The sequence below is a fragment of the Panthera uncia genome, assembly GCF_023721935.1.
Source record: "Panthera uncia isolate 11264 chromosome D3 unlocalized genomic scaffold, Puncia_PCG_1.0 HiC_scaffold_8, whole genome shotgun sequence".
In the NCBI taxonomy this organism is placed as follows: domain Eukaryota; kingdom Metazoa; phylum Chordata; class Mammalia; order Carnivora; family Felidae; genus Panthera; species Panthera uncia.
In genome coordinates, this window is record NW_026057586.1 from 74,412,302 (window position 1) to 74,435,441 (window position 23,140).

At 48.9% G+C, this 23,140-nt stretch overlaps 1 long non-coding RNA gene across 1 annotated transcript; it reads left to right on the plus strand.

Moving 5' to 3' along the window:
• Window positions 1-3,125: 3,125 nt before the first annotated feature.
• Window positions 3,126-18,912, plus strand: LOC125914075 (uncharacterized). Its single transcript, XR_007455195.1, has 3 exons — window positions 3,126-3,390; window positions 9,372-9,473; window positions 18,818-18,912. It is a non-coding gene; the product is annotated as an uncharacterized LOC125914075 (long non-coding RNA).
• The last annotated feature ends 4,228 nt before the right edge of the window (window positions 18,913-23,140 follow it).

Here is a 23,140-nt window from a genome sequence, read left to right on the forward strand (position 1 = left end):
TTCAGACCTTTCAAAATGGACTCTTTAGGAATGAGGTGTGGGAATCTGCATTTTGGTATTCTCCTTTCTAGACCATTCTGAAGCCCTAGCCACTGACCACACTCTTCACAGGAGAGCACTCACGCTATTGTTAAGTGTGAAGGGTACGCGTGTAAAGCATGAGCCTGTATTTGACAAAGAGAAGAGATCTCAGATGGGCACAGAAGGACCGTCTGGAAGAACATGTGAACAGAGGAAAGTCTCCACTCAGAGCAGAGTCACGGAGCTGGATCTCTATCTATATTGCTGGATCACCGTGCACTGAGCATGTGTTCCCTGGTCATCAGAAAAGGCAGCAAGGATCTTTTAATGCAAATATCCTTGAAAGAGAAAGAGGGTATTAGCAGCTGGAAGGCAACGTTGAAAAGAGATTTCTGGCGGCCGCAGCTGGCTGACAACAAAGGCTTGTGGGAAAACGGCTCTGGTATAGGCAAGCTAAGGGGGCCATGGGGGAGGTGTGGCAATCTCAGCAGCCAGAGGTGCCAGAATCCAGGTCTTTCCGTTTCCACAACCTGCAGTCTTGATCTCTGTGCCGGACCATTGTGGCAGAATGCAACGGTGGCCGCAATTCTTATCCCTCCCCATGCCCACGTGACCACGGTGCTTCCTCTCTTTCTCGGCTCAACCGTGTGACTTGCTTCGGCCAATGGCATTTTAGCACACACACATTGGGATAGCTCCAGAATCCTGTACCCGCACCAAAGCTTGTAAGTAATAAAAATAAGTTACCGAACCACATGCCAGGAATTCTACTCGTGTTTTAATCCTCACAAGACAGTGCAGTGGGGGAATCATTATTATAGGATTGAAAAAAAAAAAAAAAAAGGACAAGTGATCGTTCTAGAAAAGAGCCGTAACGCAGGTAAAAGATAAAATCCATACCGTATTAGGGTAATGTCCACACTATAGTAAAGAGCTCTCACAAATTAACAAGTGACAAATGATCCAATAGAAAAATGAACAAAGGATGAGAATTCACAGAAGAAATCTGAGCGGCCAACAAATAAATACAGGCAAACATGCTTAAATTCTCCACAAGTCAGGGAAATGCAAGGTAAAGTGACGATGAAACACCATTTTGTACCCATTGAACTGGCAAACATTTTAAAGAGCTAGAACACCTCCTGCTGGCAGAGATGAGGGGAAAGAGACTCCCAGGAATGGCTGGCAGATGATTAGAAACTGGCTCAGGAAATTATTTGCTTCCCCAAGTTAACGAAGGTAGATAATGTCAGAGTCATCCTTCAAATCGGGTGGGTTGAACTCCAAAGTTCACACTGTCAACCACTGAATAAATGGAAGGAATTTAGTAATCTAATCTGGAGTATTTCAGGCTGCCTTTTTCTTCTTCTTTTTTGAAATTAAAGCAACAGAAGCCTCTCTTCAAAGAGCATCTTCCAGAAAACCCAGTCCCATGAAAGAAATAACAAAAGAACCATGGGGTTGAAGCGGGGCGGGGGGGGGGGGGGCGCCCCATTCCAGCTACTGGGCCTCTTCCTCCTTACGGAGCCAGTGAATCTCTAGAGCTCCATGGAGCAGAGTTTGAAAACAATTGGCCAAGCCAAACCCCATCATTCTACAGATGGGAGCAAGTAAATGGGCCAGAGAGGGCAGGGATGGCTTGACGTCACACAGCTCATCATGGCGGAGCTGGGACTGGGACCTGGGTCTTCCTGCCATTAGAACCGCACTCCTTTTGCGGTGTGATTCTCAAAGTTCGTAATAATCCTGCCATAAGCGTCCTCATAGCTATCATTCGTCTGAGCATCTTGCAAGTGTCCGGCAATGTGCATTCATCACGTCCAGTCCTCAGAACCACAAGGTAACGGACTCGGAGGTGGTGGGACATACCCAGTGTCACAGCGCTAAGGAGTAGCAGAGGCAGGATTCGAACCCAGGTCTAATCTGAATGTGAAATGGGAGTGCTTTCCACTGGACCAAATGATCCTAGATAATGCGGCCGTTTGCTGTGCACGGTACGGGGGATGGGAGAGAGGTTGGAGCCCAGCACTAGCAAAGCATGTCACCTGTCATGTTCTGCTCTTCCTTTCTTTTTTAAATGTGTTGTTTATTTTTGAGAGAGAGAACATGAGCGGGGGAGGCACGGAGAGAGGGGGACAGAAGATCAGAAGCAGGCTATGCACTCAGCGCAGCAAGCCCCATGTGGGGCTCCAACTCAAGAATTGCGAGATCACGACCTGGACCGAAGTCCGATGCTCAACTTGACTGAACCACCCAGGCACCCCCGTGTTCTGCTCTTCTGATAGGCTCTTCACCATTCTCTCTGGGCATGAGCTCCCTACCCCCTCAGCATCCAGCACGGCCCATACTGGATGCTTCACATCTGTTATGCGCATTCTCAGAGGCCAGCTATAAGGTCACCTATGCGGACAGACGGCTGGAGGCAGAGAGTCCTGGGTTCACAACCTATTTCTGGTGTTTCCCAGCTGACAAGTTAACCCACTTCTCCACGCCTGCTCCTTTATAGATAAATCAAGTTTCTACAATAATACTGCAGCATTAAGTAGGAAGCCTTGGGATGTGGATAACAGAAACCCCCACCTATCCTGGAGGAAACCTCTTACCCCGCAGAGTGGGAAGTCCAAGGATAGAGTGGCCTTTGTACTTAAAGACTTGGCAGCTCGGGGCGCCTGGGTGGCTCAGTCGGTTGGGCGGCCGACTTCGGCTCAGGTCACGGTCTCACGGTTTGTGAGTTCGAGCCCCGCATCGGGCTCTGTGCTGACAGCTCAGAGCCTGGAGCCTGCTTCGGATTCTGTGTCTCCCTCTCTCTCTGCTCCTCCCCCGCTCATGCTCTGTCTCTCTGTGTCCTTCAAAAATAAATAAAAACATTAAAAAAAAAAAAAAAAGACTTAGCAGCTCAATGATATCAGTGAGGATATAGTCCCCATCTCTCCATTCTGCCATTGCCGGAGCGAGTTTCATCTCTTACCTTGCGGCAAGATGGCTGTCAAAAGTGCGGCTGTCACACCTGCACGTACTGCAAACGCGGGGGAGCAGCACCCACCCCTTCCTCCAACTCCTCCTTAGTCGTGAGGGAAAGTTTCTCAAAGGCCACAAAAGGACAGATTTTTCCCTCACTTCTCATTGGGCAGAACTGGGTCACATGCTAACTCCTCAACCAATTATCCGCAAGAGAATCGTACGGCCGGGATTAGCTTGAACCAATCATCTGCCGTGCGGGGGCTGATGGGAAGCCAACCACCTACCCTAAAAAAGATACGTGGAAGGAGGATCTGCCGCGCTAAACGGCCAGCACAGTGGACCTTCTGCTTCCTTCAGCTTTGAACCCCCAGCTCAGGACCCTGAAGACACTCAGCAATTAGGGAGTGGGTGAGTAAGCGAAGAATCTTTCCTCCCCCTACTCTCTGCTTTGCCCAAGTCAATTATCTCTCGATGACCTCAATGCCCAAACGAAGCCACAAAAGGTGGTGTGGCTGGAACAAACTGGGAAATAACTGGAACTCCCTGGGAAGCTCTACTGAAGGAATGAGTGGATCTGGGCCAGGCCTGCTGTTGTCCGTGTCCAAAAATACTCCTCAACTCATCACCAGGCTCCCCTGGGCGAGGGTGGACGCCACATGACTGACCTGTCGATTTTGTCATTGGTGGTGTTGCTGCTTCTGTTTTAAATGAACTGTTCTGGTATTGAGATGATTTTGGAAGCCTTGTTTATCAATATGGCTAAGAACAGCCATTGGTGCCCAGAGTAAGTAGCCACCCTGGTTTTAGCAGCGGAACGACCAAGAATTTCAGCCAGAGGAAACTGAACGGGCAATGTTGGGCCCTGAGTATTGGAATTTGGGCGGTCATTATCCAACACGGGGGCTGTCTGGTTATTCTCCCTCACGCTGGACCCGCGGTGGGGGTGTGAGGGTGGCTGTCTTCACATTCCAGCAGCAAATTAATCTTGGTCCGGAAATTCAGCTAGAGACTGCCTCGTCCGAACCCCACTGATACAAAACATACAGTGTCCTATGGACAGTCACCAATCTCTAAGATGCTCTGTGATTGGAGACAGCCTTCTGTGCGAAATACGGAAGGCAATGTTGGGTAGGTGGTGGAATCATATGGCCAGCAGCCGCGCCAGGAATCCTGGCAGCTGTGGGAGTGACACAATTCTTCCGCCTTTCTCCACCCGTGCTATTGGGCTGGGCCGTGTGACTTGCTTTGGCCGATGGGATATTTTGAGATAACTGTGGGCCAGTTCTGAGCGCAAGCCTTAGGCGGGGCCTGAGTTTTCACTCGCCTCTCTTGAAATTTCTGTTCCCTGCCTTCAGAAGAGCATGTCTTAGGTGAGCACCGGTCCCAGGATAAAAGACAAGGGAGATGGTTAAACCCAACCCGCAGAGCCGTCCCCAACGGATCCAGGAAACTGTGAGAGGAAACAAAAAATAAATGCTTTTATAAATCACACAGACTGTTGGCATAATGGCAGCAAATGCCGACTGATACAGAAATCTGATCGCTAATCATAGTAAAAATAATAACTGATCATAAATATTGGGCCTTTACTATATGGCAGGCTGTACTTGTCACAACAACCCCATGACACAGGAATGGCCTCCATTTTATATAAGAGAAAACTGAGGCTCTGAGAAAGTAGGGAACTTGCCCAAGGTCACACACCAGAAACCTACGGACGGTGGATGGGGGACGGTGATGGCCCCAAAGGCCGGGCTCTCCCCATCTCTTCACCCAACCCAAGCAAATGATCAATGATGCACGGGTAGTTCTTTCAGGGCACAAGACCCCTGTCCTGCCATCTGAGTACAGGTAGGAAAGTAGGAGACTTTTCTGGGAAGCCCCTCTCCAGAGACCCAATGGAGTCAACCTCAAACTCGAAACTCTTTGGAAGCCTGGTGGTCCCAGGTGCATGAGTCATTGTCACCTGGGTGGTTGTTGCTGCCTGCTGCCATGTGAGTGTCCCGCAAGGACAGACAAATGCAAGCTTGCTCCCTGTTGCGAGGGCTGACATTTTGACTCTTGGAAGCATTTCTTGAGCACCTACTACCTACCAGATGGAAAAGGGATGGCAAAACCTGAGGCTCTTTCTAGATAAGAGAAGGAAAACACATTTGCAAAGTCCCCAGCATCACATCCCAACCTCTCCTCTTCCGGTCTCGAACAAGTCCTATTGTCGTTTGTGACCACCCTCTGCTCCCTTCTGCCCCTCACTCACCCTGGACGCAGGTGCCTGGCAATTATTTCAATCCAAGCCTTTGCTTAACTTGTCCCTGGGGTGTTCTTCTCTCTCTTCTATTTCAATGATCACATTTCTGTCGTCATGAAAGACCTAATTCGAAGTTCACCTTCTCAGATGCTTCTTCCTCCTGTGAGCTCTTGACTGCTCATCTCGCCAGCTGATATAGATGGAGGCCTGTCTTTCCCATAAGTCCACGGGTTTCCCAAGGATGGAGACCGTCCCTTGCTTGTCATGTATCACGCTGCATCCCAGCATGCAGCATGATGCCAGGCACTGGGTAGACAATCTGGAAACGGTGCTTTATTGCTGTAGAACACTTTGCAGTGTATGAACTGCCAGACAGCTCAAGGGTCGTGTCTCAGACCCCGTGACTGTGACTATGGGCAGTTACTCACCTCTTGGAGCACCTGCTCGATGCTATTGTTTGAGGATTCCAGGAGATCATCCCCCGAAAGCAACTAGCAGAATGCCTGGCTCATAGTTGGCCCTCCAAAAATGCCATCTACTCATAGGAGTGATGTTATCATTTATCACGTTAGATTCTGGGGTAATAAACGTTGACAACTCTGCATTGTAGGAGTCAGAAAACTTTTTCTCTAACTGCCTGAAAAGTCAATATTTTAGGCTTTGTGGACCATATGGTGTCTGTCCCACTACTCATCTGTGCTTTTGTAGCATTGAAAGCAGCCACAGACCATGTGTAAATGAATGTGCGTGGCTGAGTGCCAATAAAACTTTATTTACATAAACTGGCAGCCGGCCGGATTTGGACCAAGGGCTATAGTTCACTGACCTTGGCTGCAGGAAATTACAGGAAACCAGAGATGGAATGTCCACTGTGCCTATTCAAGGTTGCAGTTCTCTAACTTGGATCTCGGGCTGCTAGCATCGATTACGGAGTCACCACCGAGGAAGACGTCTGCAGAGGGGAAGGGAGGGGAGGAGACATTCCCGACGTGCCGAGTAGAGGAAGAAGTCATAATGCATCGAAGCATGGGCTTTGGATTCCGACAGACATCAGACAGAACCCAGCTTCATCACCTGCTGTGTGTGACTTTGGGCAAGGGACCCCTCTCCACTCAAGCCTCAATTTCCTCATTTATAAAATGGACATAATAACAACTTCTGTTTCACAGGCTTTGGGAGGGTAAATCCCATCAAGCGCTTAGCTACCATGCCACAATTCGTAGAAGCGTCTTCAAAATGCCAAAGGGAGTATTACCTAGACCCTGGGCAGCAGGAAGAAAAAAAATATCGAAATGGAAAATGCTGACCTTCTATTAGCTTCTAATACATGGAATTTCTCAGCAAGACCTTGTAAACCGCTTAACTTTCGGCGAGGCTGACATTTGGGGGATGATCAACTCAGGTGTTTCTCATAGCCAAGAAGCTTTTTTTAAGAGGACACCAAGGCTCTCAGCGCGGCAATTCCACACCTCTAATCTCACTCCCTACAGGTGCAGGCAGAGGATGGGGTCACAGCACCTCTGGGGCTCCAAGGCCCACCCTTCACCAGGCACTGGCCTCCCCCCCCTCCCCCAGTGTGGTGGGAAATGCATGGGGAGAGGCCCCCTGGGTGGGTATTGTTCGCTTGCCGATCTGGAGGGAAATTCACAGAAAAACACGGATTAACACTGGCAAGCAAGAGGATTAAAAAAGACTTCAGAGGGTAAAGAGAAATGAATGCTGATCTATTGGATACTTACTTCTGCACCCGGAACACCAGGTTTTCTCCTGATTCCAATAAGCTCTTTAAAAAATTCATGAGGTTTTTTTGTTTCTCTGCTTATTTATTCGAGTCCCCAGGATAAACTCATGAAAAGCAGCTTCTCGTCGCGGGCATCCTGGGGGAAGGTATAATTTGTATAGTTCAGGCTAATAAATTACACAGTGTCAACATGTTCTGTCACTAATGTCCCACGGCAATCCCAGGCCCTATTAATGAGGGGTGGCCAGAGTAAGCGAGCATTCTCTGGCTTCCTCTTCCTTTACCTTGTTTCCTTCCCTTCCATTCCTGAGGGGCTTCCTGGTGCCAGGCACGGGGGACATAGAGATAAAAAGGCTATGGAAGGTCACGGCCAGGTGGGAAAGAGGACGCTTCAATGGAGAGCACACTGAGGCAGTATGCCAGGTGCAGGAATAGAGGCCGAGAGGCATCCTCAGGCAGCATTCATGAGGCACCTGCTGTATACTCAGAGCTGCCCTGGGGATGAGAGCAGGCAGGAAGCAGCTCCTGGACGAACTACCACCCCATGCCAATCATCTACCTCGTGCATCCCAGGCCCCCACTTAACTTGGACCCACGAGCCCCACACACGGCAGACCAGAAAAAATGAATACTTTCACCTGTAAGGATACAAAACCTCGAAACTACCTAGTGTTCCACAACAGGGAGCCCGTTATGCAAATGAGAGTACTTGGTGGCACATCACGTAGCCATTAACAAGGAAGAAGGTTGTGTAGCTACGTGGAAGAAACGCTTAGAAAATAGCCCCGAGAATGGAAGGTGAATGATCCATATTTTACCAGATGAGATGATGAAAAAAAAAAAAAAAAAACAAAACAACTCACCAGGATCCTGCTGTCCAAGAGAGCGGGACCTGGAGGGAAAGGGGGAGATGGGAAGCGAGAGAGAAGGAAGAAAATGAGAGAAAGAGAAAGAAGGAATGGCCAAGGAAAAGGTAAAAGGAAGGGAAAGAGAAGGCTGACTGGGCCTCTAACTCACATCTGTTCGAGAAGACACCTCGGCCAGGACCCAGCTAGGATGCTACGCCTGCACAGTTAACTCCTTTAAAAAAAAATTTTTTTTAACGTTTTTATTTTTGAGACAGAGAGAGACAAAGCATGAACGGGGGAGGGTCAGAGAGAGGGAGACACAGAATCCGAAACAGGCTCCAGGCTCTGAGCTGTCAGCACAGAGCCCGACGCGGGGCTTGAACTCACGGACCGAGAGATCGTGACCTGAGCCGAAGTTGGCCGCCCAACCGACTGAGCCACCCAGGCGCCCCAACAGTTAACTCCTTTAAAAAGCTGTTGTCCTGGGGTGCCTGGGTGGCTCGGTCGGTTGAGCGTCCGACTTCGGCTCAGGTCACGATCTCGTGGTTTGTGAGTTCGAGCCCCGAGTCGGGCTCTGTGCTGACAGCTCAGAGCCTGGAGCCTGTTTCGGATTCTGTGTCTCCCTCTCTCTCTGCCCCTCCCCCGTTCATGCTCTGTCTCTGTCTCAAAAATAAATAAATGTTAAAAAAAAAAAATTTAAAAAGCTGTTGTCCTTGGGGTGCAGGAGTGGCTCTGTTGGTTGAGCGTCTGATTCTCGATTTCCACTCAGGTCATGGTCTCACGGTTTGTGGGATGGATCCCTACATCAGGCTCTGCGCAGACGGCACAGAGCCTGCTTGGGATTCTCTCTCTCCCTTTCTCTCTGCCGCTCCCCTGCGGCGCTCTCTCTCTCTAAATAAATAAACTTAAAAAAAAAACAAATCTGTTGTCCTTGATGGCCTCAGAGCCAGAGCTTCTGGAAACCGCAGCCTGCGGACTCCCTGGGGCTGTCCTGGGCCTGAGGCAGGCTCATGCCAAGGAGCCCAGGGCGGAGGAATGGGGTCGGCCCCCTGGCCACTCTGTGGCCAGTCTCAGGCTGTCAAAATCCAAAGCGCACCTGGATTCACCTCTTAAGGCATTGGCAAAACCCGGGGATTTTACTGCAGGTGTAGCGGAGGCCAGAGGATGGAGATTACAGAGCCCATCTGTGAGCAAAGCTTCCTAAAACTCCCCTTCCGGTGTTTCTGTCTTCACCAGATTTGCATTATTTTTGGGCAGCTGCCACAACTCTCTTTTGTCCCCTCTGCCAGCTTTGTCCACTCAGGCTGGTTTCTCTCTGCACCTTGCTTCTCCAAACCCCCAACCGGCGATAAGGACCAAGCCCTGGCTGGTAACCACGCCCACCCTATCCTGCTTCTCCAGCCTGCCCCCCCCCCCCCCCCCCGCCAATTTCTTCCCCAAGGGTCCCAAGTCCCTCAAGCTTTTTTTCCGTCTAGCATCATATGGGAATATGGTGAGTGACATCCTCTTTGGTGAACAAGATGGGCTCTAAATTCTGACTTAATCTTTGCAGGCTGGGTGACCTCAGGCAAGTGACAAGTCTGTTTTTGCCTCCAGACCTGTTTTTCCATCTGTACAACGAGGATAGTATAAGCACCCGCCCATTGAGATTGCTGTGAGTATTCAAAGAGTCGATGCATGCAAAATTCTGGTATGTGGAGAGTGTGCGGTAACCATCAGTACTATGATTTATCCACTGGAAAATTCCGTGAGGTCAGTAGGGCAAGGGCTACGGTTCTCATTTTCTAATGAACAAACCAAGGACCAGAGCACTGAGCTGACTTGCCCCAGGCCACACAGCACAGTCAGCCGGGCCAGAAGTCAAACCTGGTTCTTGAGCCCAGAACCTTCAGATTTCAGTCCAGCTCCTTGAGGTCGAGCCCTGGGAAGGCAGGGGCCAGTGAGTGGGGGCCCCCACATCTTGGGCGTTGGTTAAGCATTCTTGAGAGGAGACAGTGCTTCCTGGCTCCAGTATTCAGAGCCTTGACGTTAAATTATGATAATGTATGACATGGGATTGTGCTGCCTGCTAGCACCTGACAATCACATTTCTTCCAGGCACAACTCCAGAGAGCCCATTTTGCTGTTCTCAGCAGAGTCTGGAGTGTCCTACCCCAGCCCCCCTGCTTGGGACAGGAAGTTTGGTGCCCTCACGAGCCATTTCTCATGGCAGCCACTCGAGGATCTCCTTGTTTTAAGATTTTATTTTTAAGTAATCTCTACACCCAACGTGGGGCTCGAACCCGCAACCCTGAGATTAAGAGTCGCACGCTCCACCGACTGAGCCAGCCAGGCGCCCCGAGGATATCCTCTATCATTTCTAGTTTAGCTGCATGGTGCCCCTCTTTGGCATACTGGCATCCCTACACGAAAGCGCAGAATTCAAAGCTCGTCACTGGACGCCCAACTAGCTGTCAGGATTCCCTCCCCTCCCCCTGCCATCATCACTCATGGTACTTCACAGTATAGCGTGGTGGTCAGAAAATTCTGGAGTCAGACAGCCGTGGGTTCAAAGCTTAGGTGAGACACTGAGTCTGAATTTGGGGAAATGACTTAGTCTCTCTGGGTCTCCATTGCTTCGTCTGTTTAATGGATATTTGAATAATGGAAAGGGGACAAATAATACTTCATAGGGCTGCAGGAATTCAGTAAGATTGTATCAGTTAGCTATGGCTGCAATAATGCCGCATAACAAATAACCCTACAACGTGACAATCAGCAATCCACAGAAGAAATAGAAGTAGCCACCACATACATGAAAACGCTTCACAGCAACAGTAAACAAAGAAAGTTAACTAAGGAAAACTCAAGATATCATTCTTCACCTGCACCTAATTGGTAATTTTTTAAAAGATAGACTGAACTTTTTTAGAAAAGTTTTACACTGACAGAAAATTTGAGAAGAGAGTACGGAGACTTCCCACGTATCCCCGCTCAGTTTTGCCTATTAGTATCATCTTACCTCAATACGGTACATTTGTTACAGCTGATGAGCTGATACTGATGCCTAATTATTAACCAGACTTCATATTTTATTCACATTTTCCTTACTTTTCACTTAACTTCCCTTCTGGCATCCAGAATCCCATCCACGATGGCACCTTTCATATAGTTGCCATGTCTCCTTAGGTTTCACAGACTTGCCTCATTTTGGATGACCGTGACACTTTTCAGGAGTACTGGTTAGGTATTTTGTAGAATGTCTCTATTAGTACCAAAAAAAAATTTTTTTTTTAAGTTCTCATTCGTTTATTTAAGTAATGTCTACACCCAACGTGGGGCTTGAACTCATGAGATCAAGAGTCGCACGTTCTTCCAACTGGGCCAGCCAGGCACCCTTGTCTGATTTTTTTCCCTTAACAAATTGACTGGGGTTATGGGTTTTGGGGAGGAAGACTGGAGACGTAAAATTTTCATCACATCATATCAAGGATACATAGCATTAACATGACACGTGACCCCTGATGTGGGCCTTGATCCCATCTGGCTGAGGTACTGTCTGTCAGATTTCTCCACTGTCAAGGTGCTCATTTGCCCCCTTTCCATCCCGTACACTTTGGAGGGAAGTTAACCTGCACAGCCCACACTTGGCCCACACTTGAGAAGTGAAGAGTTATGCTCCCCCTCCTTGAGGGCAGAGTATCTACATAAATTATTTGGAATTCTTCCGCATGGGATACTTGTGTCTCTTTCCCATTTAAGTTATTCAATCATTTATTTATATCAGTATGGACTCATGGCTATTTGTTTTACACGTTGAGTTATAATCCAATAATTCTTTATTTATCTGGTTCACATTGTCCCAGCTTGGGCCCCTGGGAGCTTCTCAGTTGGTTCCTTTGTTCCTTTGACATACCCCAATTTCTTTTTCGTTTTTAGTTTGGAGCGCATTCTTACAGTATGGCAGGATAAGGTGCTCCCGGCTCACCTTGCATATTTACCGTCCTGGTCATTGAATCAGCCATTTCTCCTACAATCCCTGGTTCCTTTTATGGGAGAATGGGGTTTTAAACCAAGACCCAGGCGTTAGATGTTTGTGTTGCTACTGGGGTGTCATTGCTTCTAGGCCCTCTCAGTGAAGAGCAGGAACTGTCTGTCAGCACGCTGACCTACATATACACAAGTGTATATAAATATTTCTGTGTGTAACAATATGTATGGGGTACATGGGTGGTTCAGTCGGTTGAGTGTCCAACTTTCGATTTTGGCTCAGGTCATGCTCCCATGGGATCAAGCCCTGAGTCAGCCTCCGCCCTGAGCATGGAGCCTGCTTAAAATTCTCTCTCTCTCTCTCTCTCTCTCTCTCTCCCTCTGTCCCTCTCCCCTGTTCACACTCGCTCTCTCTTTTTTTTTTTTAAATTTTTTTTTTCAACGTTTTTAATTTATTTTTGGGACAGAGAGAGACAGAGCATGAACGGGGGAGGGGCAGAGAGAGAGGGAGACACAGAATCGGAAACAGGCTGCAGGCTCCGAGCCATCAGCCCAGAGCCTGACGCGGGGCTCGAACTCACGGACCGCGAGATCGTGACCTGGCTGAAGTCGGACGCTCAACCGACTGCGCCACCCAGGCGCCCCTCGCTCTCTCTAAAATAAAAAAGAAACACACACTAAAACCCCAGCATGTACATATATTAAGCTATACATGAGTTCATACTGATGTCCCCAGCTCTAATCTATTACCACATGAATCATCTAGCCTCCTACCCTTGTTCATTTTATACTTCAACAATGAGAAGCCTGGTTCCCACCATGCACCATCCATTCACGTAATTCTTCAATTCCGGTATCCTTTAGTCTCTCAGACTCTGCACGTTTCCAAAGTTACTTAGGTCAGCACCTTTTCTTCCTTCCCCCTTTAGTTTGGCAGTTTCACACATTTGTGGATTCTTTATCACAGGCATCACAGCAAGCAGGAGCTGGTGCTGACCTTCATGAGGACGTGGGGCAAGTTCAAGGCAACACCAGCCAGAATATCAAGCGACACTAAGGCATTTGGTATAGAAATTAGCTGCAGGGCCTCACATAAACTCTCTCATGTTAGAGAATGTGCTAGGCATCATTTACTCCTTCCCCACAATTATCCATGCCCTGGGGATCAAAGGTGTTTCAGACATGGATCTAGCCAAGTTCAGGAAGGCATGGAAGGCACAGGCATAGCTCACCTTAATACCAGGCAGACAATGAAACACAACAGGAGAGTGAAGTTCAGAAAACAAAGCCTTCACTTCCAGCAGGGCTTGGAGCCCCTGGGAAGATCTGGGAACTTTGGGCAAGATGACGTCCAGGAAGCTGAACGAGAAGAACCTTCTCTGTGAGCAAACCATGGGGATGGAGAAAAGTAAGAGTCTTGTGAATGGAGTCTAGTTTTCTGACATCATGTTTTAAAGATCTTTGTTTTTTTAAGTTTACTTATTTTTGAGAGAGTGACAGAATGGGCAGAGGAGGGGCAGAGAGAGAGGGGGACAGAGGATCCGAAGCAGGCTCTGTGTGGACAGCAGAGAGCCCAAGGCGGGGCTCAAACTCACGAACCGTGAGCTCTTGACCTGAGCTGAAGTCGGAAGCTTAACCGACTGAGCCACCCAGGCCCCCTTCTGACATCATTTAATTCCACGTTTCAAAACAGAAATAGCCTTATCATTTCTATGCCTAGGAAAGGATGTCAGGATGTCAGGCTCATAAAAAAAACAACAACATAGCTGTATATATTCCACTGTGGGGCAGAAGTATATTTTACAAAATCTGTCTCATTGGTCAGACATTTGTGTGACTTACAAGCTTTCACTCACAAGCTTTCAAGTGACCCTATAATACAAATATTTGCACTTGTCCAATTTTTGCCTTAGGATAAATCCCTAGTAGTGAATAGTTGGATCAAAGAGTCTGGACATTCTAAATTCTCAGTATCTACGGCAAAATTTCCCTACAGGGACCAATTTATACACTGAGGCATGAGAGTGGCCATGTGTCCACAATTGTGTTGTTGACAATAACTTCCTGTTATCATTCTTCTTAATCTGCTTGCTACGTGGGTCGCTGCCGCAGAACCTCATGAGCCACATGGTATCGACTTGTCTGTCACCATTCACCTTCTGCCTTCCTCCCCCGACTGAGCTCTGGGGGCTCGAAAGCTTCCCCAATCCCCCACATACCACACCTGGAAATGTCTCTGGACTCTGTCCTTCCGGGTGACAACGTGAAAACAGACGGCTCATCAGCTCGGCCTGAAAGCAGTCTGTTCATGGTCTCCTTCAGGTCAGGTACCGAAAACCTGGGCTGGAGGCAAGGAGACCTGTGCTGTGATGGAGGGAAGGCCTGGCCTTTAAGAAGAATATTTCATTCACGCCCCCGGTGTGTGCCGGCATTTCTGCAGCTACGTCTGTGTGTTCCCTTCGTGCAGATCACTTAGGGCCTCAGACGGAGCTCTGCTGTGAGCATCCCCGTCACCCTGGGCACACACATCACGTCCTAGCCACTTGGAACCGATGTTTCCATAACTGGGGGTGGCAGGATGGTGGGAAGCCCTGGGATCTTGAGAGAAGGGGCTTAGGGGTGGTTTGAACAAAGAACACGCGTATCATTTCTCATTCCAAGCCTCCCTACGCGTTGAGAAAACAGGCTCAGTAAGGAGGAAAAGTGAAGCCCAGAAAAGGGGAGACATCTGCCTGGGGCTGCACAGCAAATCACCCTGCCTAAACCCTTAAGAGCCTGAGTCCTCATCAGACCTGGCTGCCTCCCCGACGGCAAACTCCTCGTTCTGAATCTCAGCACGCAGTGAGACTCACGCAGAGGCCTGTTTATGTTGTTGCATTACCAAGCTTTTAAAAGTCCAGATGGTTCCAGTTGTAGGGATCTACAGGCCATAAAACTGTCATGCTCACAACGCAGCGTCTCTCAAGGTAATGATGTAATCTGTTTGCAGAAAAAGGCCCCTGGTCCAGGCTGTCATAAGAGCTGTCACTGCACGAGCCTCCGCCAGGGTAGCGGGGGGTGGGGGGGGTGAGGGGGTGGGGGAGTGTGGTGTGTGCTCATAATGGGGCAGTGTGGAGTAACCCTCCTCTAGGTCGGCATTCTCCAGCACACAGGGGCCCAACGTGCTTGGGGAGAGCGGCGATCAGATCTGTGTGCCTAGTTCACGTCCTCGATCTCCTCCCTGCGCAGAACTGCAAGGCAATGCCCGTGGGCCCTCTCCCAGCTCCCCTGCACGCAATTTATGCCGCCTGGAGTGCCCTCCCCTACATTCGCCTTCAAATCCAGCTTAGGACTTGGGCACAAGCCCCGCCTCTGAGTGTCTGACCCAGGCCAAGCCACTTCACCTGTCTGAGATTGTCTTTCCTCTTCTCTAAGTTGGTGTCAGTAACAGATCCAGCTTCGCAGTGCTGTTACAAAGATTAAGCAAAATAATCCTCACGGGCTGCAGTAAGGGCATGCTGGCTGTAACAAAACCCCATTCAGATTAGTTGAAGCTAAACTCAGGAGGGTGAGGGTCTACTCAAAATGGGTATAAGCCCAGAGTGCCTGGGTGGCTCAGCCGGTTAAGTGTCTGACTTGGGCTCAGGTCACGATCTCACGGTTCGTGGGTTCAAGCCCCATGTCGGGCTCTGTGCTGACAGCTCAGAGCCTGAAGCCTGCTTCAGATTCTGTGTCTCCCTCTCTCTCTGCCCCTGCCCTGCTCGCACTCTGTCTCAGTCTCTCAAAAAGGGAATAAACGTTAAAAAAAATTTTTTTTTAAATGGGTATAAGCCCAATCTTAAATTTCGGGTGTAAAAAAGTGACATCACGTGAACATGCCAGTTGATGGCTCAAGGCCCCTGCACACAAGGACATCCACCTCTTCCTGTTAAAAATCCCACCCACGCTGACCATTCCTGGGTGGTTCACGGATCCACCTGCAGGGAGGGGCTTCCACCGCAGAGAATGACTCACCTGGTGTCCCAGAGGACCACCTCACCCCCCTGGGGACCAAGCTGAGTCCCCGGATCAGTGCTCAGCCTCAGCCTTTTCAGTCACGTTCTGCTTCCCAGGAACCTGGAGTAAGTTCGGTGAGGTCAGGAACCGTGTTTGTCCTATTTGTCACTGTGTGCCCAGCATCCAGAACAAGGACTTGGCACACAGCATCCATTATATGTTGAAGGGATGAATGGGGGTGGGGGTGTGTGTGGATGGATGGGTGAATGAACAGATGAATGGATTGATGGATATATGGATGAATGACTGGATGGCCATATGGATTCATGAATGGATGGATGGGTGGAAGGATGGCAGGAAAGAAAGAAGGAAGGAGGAAAGGAAGGAAGAAAAGGAAAGATGAATGGATGGATGGACAGACAACTCAAGGTGTGAAATATCAGCCCCCAAGTCATGCTTCAGAAAATTTTATAAGTAAACACCTTTGGTAATTTAGCATTTTGGAACAGCTGGACGTATATCTTTTTTATTTTTTAAATTTTTTTTTAACGTTTTTTATTTATTTTTGAGACAGAGAGAGACAGAGCATGAACGGGGGAGGGGCAGAGAGAGAGGGAGACACAGAATCGGAAGCAGGCTCCAGGCTCTGAGCTGTCAGCACAGAGCCCGACGCGGGGCTCGAACTCACGGACCGTGAGATCGTGACCTGAGCCAAAGTCGGACGCTTAACCGACTGAGCCACCCAGGCGCCCCTATCTTTTTTAAATAGAAAAGGTAAATCGGGGGAGCCTGGCTGGCTTGGTGAGTTAAGCGTCTGACTCTTGATTTCAGCTCAGGTCATGATCTCCCGATTCAGGGGTTCGAGCCTACGCGGGACCCTACGTGGGATTCTCTCTCCCTCTCACTCTGCCCCTCCCCGACCCCACTGCGCACATTCTTTCTCTCAAAATAAATAAGCTTTAAAAAAAATTTTAAGAAGGAAATCAACATCTTTAAAATCATAGCCTAGGAACTTGCTGATTCTGCATGAATTTGCCTTCTCGCTGTGTTATGTAATGATCATAGTTATGCATGTAAATATATTTCTAAAACACGGTCTCTAATTACACGGATGTGATCTGTGGATTCTGGGAAAGAGGTTAAAAGTCACCAGAAAGGGAACAATAGCAAACGTTTACAGAGTGTCCACTAAGCATCAAGTTGTTTTATTAAAATGCTACCCTGGCGGGGTGCCTGGGTGGCTCAGTCGGTGGGGTTAACTGTCTGACTTGATCTCGGCTCAGGTCATGATCTCACAGGTTCATGAGTTTGAGCCCCACATCAGGCTACACACTGTCAGTGCGGAGTCTGCTTGGGATTCTCTCTCTCTCTCTCTCTCTCTCTCTCTCTCTCCCTCCCCCACTCCTGCTCTCAATCTCTCTCAGAATAAACTTAAAAAAATTTTTTTTAATGCTACCCTGTCAGATTCTCTCAGTTCTGCACCGAGAATCATTTCATGCCCAGTTTTCAGGTGAGGGAACTCAGATGCCATGAGGTTTCATGTCCTGTGGGAGGCCACACAGCTGGTACATGGCAGGGCTGGCTTTGAATTCAGCTTTGCTCAGTCCCCCACGGCCTGCCTGGGAAGAGGGCCTTCTGGAGGAGCAGGAACGGGGTGACCATTGTTTTAGGACTGTGCTTACCTGTGCTGGCTCGCTAATCTCACAGCAATCCTGTAAGGAAGGAACTGTTGTTATCCTCACCTGGCCGGTGAGGAAACTGAGTTTCAGAGCTAAACACCACTTCTGAGGTTGTTGATTTAATCCGCATGAAAGCTTTTCAAGGTCAACCGGATCTCGTGGCAATATGGCCCTAGAGAAGGCAGACAATGGGCTCCAGGGCCTCCTGGGCTCGCTCTGTGCCCTAAATTCCTTCATTACACTCTCCTTGGAGTCACGGTGTTTTGACTCTGGTTAAAATGCAAATCGTACCTGGAGGATAACACAGAAAGCCATTATTGGCCTGGAATAACGCCAGGCCACATTCGTGTCCAAATTCCATTTTCAATACCTTTGGGTTTCTTTCTAATAACTTGAGAATGTTTTTCTGCAAGTAATTCATGTTCATTGTAGAAATTTAGGAAACGTAGAGAGGCAAAAAAAAAAAAAAAAAAAAAGAATAAAGAAAAAAAATTGCTTGAAATCTTTCTGAGGCAGCCATGTCTTTCCATTTCATCTAGTAGCCGTGCTCAAATTTAAAACCATACATGTCTCACTCTCCACCCAGCTAATTAGCGGCTGACGCCATCCCCAGGCTGGGGGTGGGGGTGGGGGTGGGGGTGGGGTGAGGGGAGGAGCACGTGACCCAGAAATGGCCAATTAGAGCATCCCAGCCCTGGCCACAGTGATTGGTTCACGGAAGGGAGCACAACCAATCCCGGCCAATTAGAGCTCTGCCCAGAACTTTCCCTGGAATCGGAGAGAAAGAGGCTTTTCTTCTTCTTTTTTTTTTTCTTTTTACTTGTCCTAAGTTGCAAAGAGGTTGGGAGCAGGAAGTGGCCAGTCTTGCCTCAGTGTGTGGAGAGTTTGCCTGAGAATGAAGCCAACTCCACAGAAGAAAGGAGAGCTGAGACATAGGGAGAGAGAGATTTCTGACATTGTCTGAGCACCTGGATCCAACTACACCTGAAGCCAGTATTTTAATAGAGTTTTCAGTTATTAAATTGAGCCATATGCAATTCCAACAGTTGGCAACTTTTGACCCCCCTCCCTCCAAAGACAATTTCATATCATTCAGCTTAATACACGAGACAACAAATCCCTTTCCCTACTTAACTGAGTTTAAATTGCGTTTGAGTCTTGCAACTGAAAGAATCCTGTTCAATACACCCATCATCCAAAGAAAATCAACAGTCACATTTTGCTCTATCTCTTCCCATACTTCTCTGTGTGCCTGTGTTTGTGTATGTTTGCATACTAGATCATAGCATAGTGTAATGCAGTATAATAACTTTGTGACATTTTAATTTAACTTATTATCTGTGTAATTCGTTGTTCCATATCTGCCTTCTCCTAGGCACTGAAAGTTCAATACCTGCCTTCCCTTGTGGAGAACACATTGGCAGGACCATACTAGGTGCTCAATAAACATTTGTTGCACATATCAATACAGGTATATACTGGGGTGCCTGGCTGGTTTAGTCGGTAGAGCGTGCGACTCTTGACCTCGGGGTTGTGAGGTTGAGCCCCACGTTGGGTGTAGAGATTGCTTAAAAATAAAACCCGAAAAAGAAATACAGGTATATACTAGAAAGTGGGATCCAGCGCGAGAGAATGATTTAGAGAAAAGCCAGTCTGCAGCCTGGCATACGTCTACTCCATAAAAGTGAGATATACTGTCCCATTAGAGTAGGGTCCACGTGCACAGCAAACAATGAAAACTGAACACCTGCATTAAAATTTACACGGGAGGCCAGCTAACCCCAGCAGGCTAGATAGAAGACCGGCACTTGCTGAGGAGAATGTGTTCAACTTACCAGCCTTTTAAAAACGTTGGCGGGGGCCAGGTTGGGGATGGGCGCAGGAAAGAAATCCAATGACAGGATTCGTGATTTGAAACCCGTAGAAAGAGGTTCAGCAGAGGACTTTTTCTGAATCTTCCGAATGTTCATTGCTTAGGTCACAGGCTGGTGACTTATTACTGCCCCCTCCAGGTGGTATGGGGAAATGCAGGGGAAGAAATGAACTGCAGTCGGTCAAGCCATTAGTTGCGCTACTGCGTTTATCATAGGCTCAGGATGATCAGAACCTGGAGTTATGCTCTCTCGTTATTTCAACCATCATCAGTCTTCACGTCAACAGCAGTAAGAGTGGCTGTGGGGAACAGCTAGGCAAGGGGCAAAGAGCTTTCCATGCATTATCTCATTATCTCTTACAATACCCTCGGAAATGGATACTTTTAGGGACCCCTGTTACAGATGGGGAAGCAGAGGCTCAGACAGGTGAAGCCACTTGCTCAAGAGCACATAGCTGGTAAATGGCGGAGCTAGGACTCAAACCCAAGGTCTTCTGACCCTTTCTGCTCTGCTGATTTTCCAGATGATCTAACCCCCTCTCCTCATCGTACAAGTGAGGACAATGAGGCTCTGAGCAGCCCCCGGAGCTCTGAAGTTGGCGGGGATCCCAAATAGCTACGAAGACCTTTACAAAGTTACACTTACGTTTGGCTTTCCAAAAATGATCCCAAGCAGAGGATGGGAGGGGTCCCGATGCAGTGACCCCCGGTGGGGTCAATCAGAAGAAACTTGCTAATGTTGGCATCGTATGCAAGTACTGATTGGGAGGGCAGCCGAGGGCAATCCACCGCAGAGAAATTTCACCCGAGGCCGCAGGACAGGGGTGGGGGGCTACACGAGAGACTGGTCACCACCACGCCATCTACGCTGGCAACAAGCTGAGTCCCTGTAAGGGTCTGCCCCTAACACAAACGGAGGGGCAAACTATGGTGGACCCACACCAGGGAACACCGTCCGGGCAGTCCGAGATGCGGACACGACAGCACGGGTGGATGTTAATATCACAGCACCACGAAGGAAACAATAAGCAGGATGCAACCCACGGCACCGTACCGTTCCGGTAAATAAAAAAACACATGCACACAAAACATGTTTTCCGGGGACAAATATAAATAAAAGGACATCAAACGGATCAGACTGGCTGCCTGTGGGGCATGTACGGGAGGGGTGGACAAGAGTGGGGTGTGAGGATAAATGGAAATGAATGAATGAATGACACACGGAAGACGCTTGCAGACAGTAATGTGAATGTCTCCTAAGCCAGGAAACATGAGCACCTCAGCCTCAGCACCCCAGGTTGGAAACAATAAAACTCAAGACAAAATCACCCTACTAGGCTCATATGCAAAACAAAGTCCTAGCAGAAGGAGCCCAGCATTTTTGAAACACCTACTGTGTGTCAGGCACTGTGCTACGGATGTGTTATCTCATTTGCTCTTTGACAGAATATGGGAGAGCAGTGTTGTTTGTTTTACAGGTGGGGACGGTGGAAGAGAGAGGGGAACAGGCTGTGGCGGGGCGGGTATTCACCGGAGGAATGCATTTCTCACCTGGGAACCCGAAGCCGAAGCCATTTGCTTTCAGGCAGTCCTGGTGAAGCCACACTCCGTAGCGTCTATTTTCCTTTTAGGGACTGGAAGGACATCATCAGATGATAGTAAGAGAAAAACTGTGACAGTTCCACAGGATGGCCCCATTCTTTTTGAAAAAACGTGTCATGTGATTTTGCCTGGAAAATGAGCTGGACCCAGGTCCACGCGCTGGCAGGGAGTTCCTGGGAGCAGGGATGAGTCTCTGCTGAGCACCCCTGTCTACACTACCCGCTCCCGGGCTGACCCACAGGAGGGCTCACTACACATTCACACGCATGGTTCCTTAGGCAGAAAGCTCACGCGTTTCTCTACACCTTTATGTATCATCTGCATGTCTTAGAAGAGCATAAATCGCTCTTCTAATCAAAAAGGAGCCATAAAGCATTTCCTGTGTGGAAGGAAAATGTTTGCTTCCTGTGAATGAGCAGAGGGATTCTGAGGCCAGCCCTGCCTGAGACTCCTGTCTCCCGGGGTAACTGACGATTGCAGGGACCCCGACCATCCGTAGCACCTAATGGGAGCAGAGTTCAGGGCGGAGGGCTCCAGGGGGAAAAGGCAACTTTAGGAGGGTGGCTGGCGTCTTGGTTAACCCAAGCCTCGGAGCCTAACTCCAGACGAGCATGTGATGCAGGGCGTGCTCTTTGACCACGAAACCTCTGCTTCCACACCTGCGAAGTGGGCTGGATGCCAGGCACGGCATGAAGATTAAATGAGAGAGTGCACGGAAGGGGTTTAGCACCAAGCAGGGGCTCGACACATAATACTCGCGTTATTGTGGCTGGGGGCCAAGCGAGCGCCTCAGCTGGCAGGAGCAGCAGGGACAAAGGTACTCAGCACGACTGTGCCGCATCCTGTAGGGCTCTTGTTTTCAGATTTCTACTTTTAAGGAATCAGAGCTGGGGTGGCTGATCCCTTGTCCTTCCCAGCCTCCTCCAGAGCTGTGCCCAGGGGGCCTTAATTCCTGGATAAAAAAGGCAATAAGGGATCATCTGGGCCAGTTTCGTCCCTGGAGCACTCCGTGTGCTGAGGAAACACTGAGGAATTATAGCACAGCCCACAGCTTCCAGGCCGGGGCCCCAGACCGGGTGACTAGAAATTAAGAGAGAAGATTCTAGAAGCAGACAGAGTAGGAGTTGTCTGAGGGTGGGAGCCAGCTTTACCCAGACCAAAGCCCTGGGAATAAACAGATGACCCCCCCACCCCCACCCCACGTAGGAGATCCTGGCAGTAGTCCTTGAGGACACACACACACACACACACACACACCAGCTCAGGGAGCTCAGTCAAGTCAGAAATGACACCCACGATTGTCCAGCCACAATCCACAATCCCTTTAAAGTAATAGAAACATTGGGGCACCTGGGTGGCTTAGTTAAGTATCCGACTTCGGCTCAGGTCACCATCTCACGCTTCGTGAGCTCAAGCCCCGCTTCGGGCTCTGCGTGGACAGGGCAGAGCCTGCCTTCATCTCTCTCTCTCGAAATAAATAAACTGAAAACAAAAAGTAATACACACATTATGCCGTATTGAGTGATTTCTAGGAGCCAGGCACTGTGCTAACATCTTTACAGGAATCAGTTCATGTAATCCTCCCAATACCAGGTAGCGATTAGGATTCCAACAGGTTGCAAGGACAAGAAATAAAGTAGCCATGGCTTAAGGAAGGAAGCTTGCTTATTTATTTATTTATTTATTTATTTATTTATTTTTAAGTAGACTTCATGCCCAGACTGGAGCCCAATATGGGGCTCTCATGACTGTGAGATCAAGACCTGAGCTGAGATCAAGAGTCAGACGCTTAACCGACTGAGCCACCCAGGCGCCCCAGAAAGCTTATTTTTCTCTCATGGTGAAATGAGTTCAGAAACAGCTGGTCCAAGACAGATGCCAATGACTAGAGTTCCTTCTTCTTGGAGGTTCTGTCATCCTCAGCATGTGGCTCTCTCCTCATGGCCCAAAATGGCTGCTTCAGCTCCTGCATCACAACCGCATTCCAGTCAGCAGGCAGGAGAGAGTTCACGTCTCCCTCTTAGGGTCCTTCCAGGCAGTTGCAGGTGACATTTGTTTAAACGTCTCCCTGGCCGGAATTAGTCCCATGACTACCTTGAGCCACAGGGAGTGATGGAAAAATAAAGGTTTTACTCCAGGTGACCATGAGTCCATGTCCAAGTTAGGGAAGGAAACGAGAGCGTGGCTACCTGGTGGAGGGAGGGCACTCGAGGTCTAGGCCAT